The sequence below is a fragment of the Oratosquilla oratoria genome, chromosome 5 (genome assembly GCF_046742065.1).
Source record: "Oratosquilla oratoria isolate Oo_2021 chromosome 5, ASM4674206v1, whole genome shotgun sequence".
NCBI lineage: Eukaryota > Metazoa > Arthropoda > Malacostraca > Stomatopoda > Squillidae > Oratosquilla > Oratosquilla oratoria.
In genome coordinates this window covers 52110689-52118188 of record NC_134781.1, presented here as the reverse complement: position 1 = coordinate 52118188, position 7500 = coordinate 52110689, and positions in this window count along the sequence as shown.

The following is a 7500-nucleotide window of genomic DNA, read 5'->3' as shown; positions in this document are numbered from 1 at the left end:
CCCGGTACCACCGTGCTGAGAGTCTAAGCCTCAACCAACCGCGCCACCGAGTCATGTGTGTGTGTGTGTGTGTGTGTGTGTGTGTGTGTGTGTGTGTGTGTGTGTGTGTGTGTGTGTGTGTGTGTGTGTGTGTGTGTGTGTGTGTGTGTGTGTGTGTGCGTGTATGTGTGTGTGTGTGTGTGTGTATGTGTATGTGTGTGTGTGTGTGTGTGTGTATGTCTGTATGTGTGTATGTGTGTGTGTGTGTGTGTGTGTGTAGGCTTTCTTCGCACACACACACATACACACACACACACACACACACACACACACACACACACACACACACACACACACACACACACACACACACACATATATATATATATATATATATACATATATATATATATACATATATATATATACATATAGATACATATATATATATACATACATATATATATATATATATACACACACAAAGCTATATATATATATATTTATATGTATATATATTGGAAGGAGGCCATTTATGATGCATGCGTTGTTGAAGTCAACAGTTGCGATAGCATTATTATGCTTGTAGAAATGCTTTTCTAAGTTGCGCACCAACGTGCGGTCGTCTGGAAGCAGGTTCTTAAGCAGATTGCTGAAGTCCATGGTAGATATACACCATGGACTTCAGCAATCTGCTTAAGAACCTGCTTCCAGACGACCGCACGTTGGTGCGCAACTTAGAAAAGCATTTCTACAAGCATAATAATGCTATCGCAGCTGTTGACTTCAACAACGCATGCATATATATATATATATATATATATATATATATATATATATATATATATATATATATTTATATATATACATGCAGTAATTCACAAGGCACACGCGAAAATAATATGCTGAAAAAACAACTGGGAAATAAGAAGCTTAGTCCGAACGTTTACGTCTATTTAAGACATTATCAATATATCATTCCTTGATAATGTCTTAAATAGACGAAAACGTTCAGACTAAGTTTCTTATTTCCCAGTGTTTTTTTCTGCATATATATATATACATATATATGATATATAAATGGGTATATATATATATATATATATATATATATATATACATACAGGGAGCTAAAAAAAATGTAACTACTTTGATCGGCTATAATAAATCTGTTGGAGCGCGCACGGACTTTTCCTTCTCAGGTTACATAGTCAACTAGGTTGGATTTGTTAACATTTCTTTGTTTTTCTTGTTTACCAGATTGTATGCAAAATGTACACGCTAGAGCAGAAGTTGAAAATCGTCCAACTCTGGTATGAAACCAAGTCACCCGCAGAAGTCCGCCGTCGGTTCAACACACACCAGGGTCACAAATCTAAGTCTGAGTGTGCAGTACTTACAAATTTGATCATCACTCCTGAGAAGAGGGAGCAAGTCCGTGAGTCGGTGGTTAGCAGTCCGAAGAAATCTTACCGAATCCGCGCTCAAGAGCTGGCTCTCTTTCCAACTACACTTTTGAGAGTTATGAGGAAGGACCTGAAGCTGTTCCCATTTAGAATTTCAACACACCATGTGCTGCAGCAACAGGACAAAGAGAAGAGAATCGAGATGTGCGACTGACTGAATGAAAAGCTCGAGCAAACTCCCAACTGGCTCAATCACATTTGGTTTAGTGATGAAGCACACTTTCATCTTAATGGGGCTGTTAATAACTACAACAATGTGTTTTGGGGAGAAGAGAAGCCAGAAGAAATCAATGTGAAGCGCCTCAAAGGTCCGAAGGTCACTGCATTTATGGCGTTCAATGTAAAGTACGGTCTGCTGGGACCTTACTGGTTCGAGGAAAATGGGCGCACCGTTACCATCAACAGTGAACGTTATATCGCCATTCTTGATCAGTTTCACGGTGACCTGACTCAGAAGCTAACACAAGGACAGTGAAGGCTTGTTTGGTTCATGCAGAATGATGCAAGACCTCATACAGCCCACGCATCATTGGATCATCTCAGGGGACTCTTCCGGAATCGTCTCATCAGCCTCAACACTGATCATGAGTGGGCCCCCCACAGCCCTGACTTAAATCCATTTCTGGTTCTGGGGAGCAGCAAAGGGGAAGGTCTATGCCAACAGAACTCAAACACAGGTTGATCTAAAGCAGAATGTGTCAGCTTATGTAGCTGAAGTTTCCGCTGAAACATGGAAAAGAGTTGGCCAGAATTTCTGCGTCCGCGTGAAAGCATGTTTCAACAGAAATGGGGCTCATATCGAGCATGTGCACTACCAGAAGTTTGTTTGACTTTCAGACATAATCCGACCTTATTGACTTTATGTATCTCGTGTATTAAGCTTGTTATTCAAAGTCTGTCTGAATAAAGACCAATCAAACTAGTTCCATCTTTTTTGGAGCTCCCTGTATATGTATGTATGTATATGTATATATATATATATATATATATATATATATATATATATATATATATGTGTGTGTGTGTGTGTGTGTGTGTGTGTGTGTGTGTGTGTGTGTGTGTGTGTGTGTGTGTGTGTGTGTGGCTGTGTGTGTGTGTGTGTGTGTTTGCGTGTGTGTGTGTGTGTGTGTGTGTGTGTGTGTGTGTGTGTGTGTGTGTGTGTGTGTGTATGTGTGTGTGTGAATATTATATGTATATATATATATATATACATATATACATATATACATATATACATATATACATATATATATATATACATATATATATATATATATATATATATATATATATATATATATATATATATGTAGAGGAAGGACGGGAGAGGACAGAAGATAGGGGTGAATGGAAAAGGGTTGTGTATAGATGAGGCTCTGATGTATGAGGGGGAGTGGGTGGGGGATGGGGGTTGAGGAAGTATGTATGAGAAAAATTTGACGCAGCCCGAAGGGATTTCTCCCCGTCTTCTCCTTTTCTGCATGAGGGGACGGAGAGGGGGGTCGCCGAATTTATGAAGCGGGCTTGCTGTGGATGTGCTGTGTCTTACGACATTACCTCTGACCCATGGCAGTGGACAGGGTGCAGGGATGACCCGTCAGCCAGGAGGTGCTAGGACAGGAGGGAGGGAGGAGGGTGAAGGGGAGTGGAATATATGGGAAATGAAATGGGTGGGAGTGATTTCTATGCCCTTTTCTTTTTGGCTACTCCCCGTGTAAGGAGGAAAAAGCTTTTGGTATATGTATGTATGTATGTATGTATGTATGATATATATATATATATATATATATATATATATATATATATATATATATATATATATATATTCATTTGTTGGACACAGTTTTTCCTCTCAGACAATTTTGACTAAATTAACTGCACTGGATGCTTTGACGATTTTAAGGTAGGCATTCTTGCTCCTTTGGAAAATCTTATTATTGCTTGTAGAAAGGGATTGGGGGAAATTATTAAATTCTCTCTGTTGACAGGCGTAGCTAACTTTTAGCGCTGTTCAATGCCGACTTCTTTCAATATCTTCTAGTAACAGAAGAAACTCTTGACTATCCTTATGCCTATATGAGGGACACCCCCACAACAAAATATCCGTATATTTCGATCACTAACTGTGATCCTCTTCAGCAGATATAGTGTCGCTTCTGGCCTATTTTTACGTACTTTGAGAATACACAGTTCACAATATTTGGATATGGAACTAACTCTAGTAAGAAATAAATTAATAAAATTAGGGTACCCGTCGTGGTTTTTACAAAAAGCCCTTAGTAAAGCCAAAATTAGTTTTTATAAATCTGATTCCCATTCCGCCATGAATTACAAGTGGGATAATTGTTGCATAAAATTACCATATAATAAATCAGTCAATGATATGTCACAATTGTTACCAAATGAAAAAGTCAAATTCATCTTCAATTATCAATTATCAATTATCACCTGGAGTTTATAAGTTACCTTGTTTAGATTGCAATGATGTATATTGGGGACAAACGGGTAGAGACCTCATCACTAGGATCAAAGAGCACAAGAATTTTGTTAAATATGGGCAGGAAAATTCCGCAGTATTTCAGCATGTCGCCAATAAAAACCACCGAATAAATTGGGATGACGCTGAAATAGTTCACAAATCTAAATGCATTTTAGAAGAAAAATAATAGAATCCTCTTTAATTAATAATTTTCCAAATTATGATATTTCCTATGGCCACTGGTCACCAGATTGTATAACTTCCTTGGTAACAAATAGACTGCTACCCTCTACACTAACAGTGGACAAAATCCACCAATGCCCACGTAGCGCCGGACACGTGACCTGAGCCCTCGTCCCTACCTTCTTACCTCACTACTTTTGTATAAATACATGCTTTTCTCCTCTTTGTAATCATATCTACTGAAGAGGATCACTTTCGCCTATTCTTCTCCGAAAGTGGGTCATTAGTAGTATGTCTGTGTTTATGTATATGTATGTGCACATGTATGTGTAGGTGTCTGTGCAGTATATATGTTTATGTCTATGTATATGCATATATATGTGCATATGTATGCTTATGTTTATGTGTATGTATATGTGTAAGTGTAAGTGTGTGGGTATGTGTAGATACACATGTATGTGTAAATGTATATGACTGTGCATGGGTAACCTTAGCCCGCTAAATATAATAATTTGGCGACGACCAATAGACTTTATGTGAAATACATTATGTCAGGGCACCATCACCCTCTATGTTTATGCTACCGACGGCCAGACGATTCTATTCAGCTGGGAAATCCACCACAAGACACCCAACCCAAGTCCCACACCATGAAGTCAAAGGATTCAAGCCACAAGGTCATTTGATTCTGGTAAACATTCTAAGAATTCCATTTCTAGAAATGAATAAATCCATTGGTCAGATGACTTTATAGTCGAGTAGGGATCTTCTGACTTCTCTTCCACTTCCCAATATTTCCCCCCTGAGGCCCCATATGTGACGGATCCTATCTAAGTTGGATATAGAATGATTATTCGAGGTGGAGGTGAGTGGTGAGGTAGCGGTGGTGTTGGTTGTAGTGATCATCGTCATCGTTGTTTTAATTGCTGTAGTGTTTTTGTTGTCGTTATTGTTGTTATTCTTGATGTTGTCATTGTTGTTGCTGCTGTTGTTATTGGTGGTGGTATTGGTAGTAATATTGGTGGTAGTATTGGTGGTGCTGGTTGTTATCATCCTTGTCATCTTCGTGGTAGTGGTAGAAGTAGTGAAAGTGGTAGTGGTGGGTTTTGATGATGTGACTTAGGGCACAGAATGGACATGAAGCTATAGTTGCAAAGAAAAATGAAGACGAAAAACACATGAAACGAAGTGAATCATTTTAAAATATTTTAATTTAGATCATTTTGGACTTGAAACTATATGGGACTACAAAGTACCGAGACCCGAGCGTCATCCCAAAGTCTTAATAAAACCGTATGGTATGAGTCAGAATATATACATATATATATATATATATATATATATGTATATATGTATATATATATATACATATATATGTATATATATATACATATACATACATATATGTATATGTATTTTTATATGTATATGTATATATATATGTATATGTATATGTAGGTGATTCCGGGCGAAAATTGTTGTTTCATCGCCAACGTAAAAAGTATGCTAGAAGAAGCCGCTAATAAAAAGCGTAGACAGAGGCACATGTGGAAGTGCCTCACGTCTACCAGGGGTATATCAAAGAAGGCGTTCTAAAAGAAGAAGGCGATAGAGTCTAAATTGAGGAATGAACACAGAAGATCGTCGCGTTCATCGGAAGACTGAGTGATGACGGCAAGTTTCAGATCAAGAGGAAGAACAATACCACCAAAGCAAATAAAAAACTTAATTATAATGCATGTTTTACTGAACAGTTTCCAAACTTTAACAAAATAGGACGGAGCCAAAGGGCGCAAAGCACGTCATGCAACCTGCAATAGGCACACACACACACAAGGAATGTATTCCTGACTAGTTTCGCAGGTATGCTTTTTCAAAGGAATGATATTCCTGACTAGTTTCGCAGGTATGCTTTTTCAAAGCTAGTCAGGAATCATTCCTTTGAAAAAGCATACCTGCGAAACTAGTCAGGAATCATTCCTTTGAAAAAGCATACCTGCGAAACTAGTCAGGAATACATTCCTTTGAAAAAGCATACCTGCGAAACTAGTCAGGAATAAATATTCCTTTGAAAAAGCATACCTGCGAAACTAGTCAGGAATAAACATTCCTTTGAAAAAGCATACCTGCTAAACTAGTCAGGAACTCATTCCTTTCAAAAAGCATACCTGCGAAACTAGTCAGGAATAAACATTCCTTTGAAAAAAGCATACCTGCGAAACTAGTCAGAAATAAACTCATTCCTTTGAAAAAGCATATGTGCGAAATTAGTCAGAAATCATATTCCTTTGAAAAAGCATACCTGCGAAACTAGTCAGATCATATTCCTTTGAAAAAGCATACCTGCGAAACTAGTCAGGAATAAACTCAAGACCAAGACTCCTGTGTTTCCTATTCCGCTTACATATATATATATATATATATATATATATATATATATATATATATATAATATGTATGTATATATATGTATATATATATATATATACATATGTGTGTGTGTATACATATATATGCATATATATATACATATACATACATATATATATATATATAAATATGTATCTATATATATAAATATATATATACATAAATATATATGCATATATATATACGGTATATACATATGTATGGATATGTATATATATATATATATATATATATATATATATACAATAAAAACACTAGGAGCGTGTGTTCACAAATGCGTAAGTTTACTTTTCCTAGTGGTTACTTACGCATATATATATATATATATATATATAAATAAATATATATAATATATATATAAATATATATATATAATATATATATATATGAGTGGCACGGTGGTGAGATAAACACCGAGAACCGTTGAAGTTTTATTAACTGACGTTTCGCTCTTAACAGAGCTTCTTCAGAGTGTACAAACATGATCGGGAAATCAACAGTTATATATCTTACATCATTCCGTGTTCCTTCCTTAAACCACCCCCTCACTCCCTCTCGTACCCTTCAGCTCCTGTAAGATCATCCAGCCGGACGTTTTGGACAGCTTAATAAAACCATCACGATGGTTACAGCAGGGCTGGGATGCTATAAAAGCTGCCTCTACTATTTTTTTTTCCTTGCTAACCCTTGTTTTAATATTTCCACTCCGTCCCAGTTAGGTAAATGTCCGTATTCCTCCGCATGAACCACCAGGGCGTTTGATGTTCGGTGGGCCCTCAGGTCGCTCTTGTGCTCATATGTCCGCTTGTGTATGCCTCTTCCTGTCTCCCAAAAGTAGTTTAGATCACAGCCACCACATGGGATTCTGTAAACCATGCTCTAGCCAATCGTTTTGCTCTGCTGGAGGATGAGGTGGCTAAAAATCAAGGAGTTCTTGCAGGTGGGGGACTCCATAGTGCGAGG